Source organism: Bison bison, unplaced genomic scaffold (genome assembly GCF_000754665.1).
Source record: "Bison bison bison isolate TAMUID 2011002044 unplaced genomic scaffold, Bison_UMD1.0 scf7180017858765, whole genome shotgun sequence".
NCBI classification, from domain to species: Eukaryota; Metazoa; Chordata; class Mammalia; order Artiodactyla; family Bovidae; genus Bison; species Bison bison.
In genome coordinates, this window is record NW_011489337.1 from 36,285 (window position 1) to 37,317 (window position 1,033).

Sequence of the window (1,033 nt, forward strand, 5' to 3'; positions counted from 1 at the left end):
ACTAGTTCTAACACCATACACAAAAATAAACTCAAAATGGATTAAAGATCTAAACCTAAGACCAGAAACTATAAAACTCCTAGAGGGGAACATAGGTAGAACACTCTCCGACATACATAACAGCAGGATCCTCTATGACCCACCTCCCAGAATATTGGAAATAAAAGCAAAAGTAAACAAATAGGACCTAATTAAACTTAAAAGCTTCTGCACAACAAAGGAAACTATTAGCAAGGTGAAAAGACAGCCTTCAGAATGGGAGAAAATAATAGCAAATGAAGCAACTGACAAACAACTAATCTCAAAAATATACAAGCAACTCCTACAGCTCAATTCCAGAAAAATAAATGACCCAATCAAAAAATGGGCCAAAGAACTAAATAGACATTTCTCCAAAGAAGACATACAGATGGCTAACAAACACATGAAAAGATGCTCAACATCACTCATTATCAGAGAAATGCAAATCAAAACCACTATGAGGTACCATTTCACATCAGTCGGAATGGCTGCGATCCAAAAGTCTACAAGCAATAAATGCTGGAGAGGGTGTGGAGAAAAGGGAACCCTCTTACACTGTTGGTGGGAACGCAAATTAGAACAGACACTATGGGGAACAGTGTGGAGATTCCTTTAAAAACTGGAAATAGAACTGCCTTATGATCCAGCAATCCCACTGCTGTGCATACACACTGAGGAAACCAGAACTGAAAGAGACATGTGTACCCCAATGTTCATCGCAGCACTGTTTATAATAGCCAAGACATGGAAGCAACCTAGATGTCCATCAGTAGATGAATGGATAAGAAAGCTGTGGTACATATACACAATGGAGTATTACTCAGCCAATAAAAATAATATATTTGAATCAGTTCTAATGAGGTGGATGAAACTGGAGCCTATTATACAGAGTGAAGTAAGCCAGAAAGAAAAACACCAATACAGTATACTAACACATATATATGGAATTTAGAAAGATGGTAACAATAACCCTGTATACGAGACAGCAAAAGAGACACTAATGTATAGAACC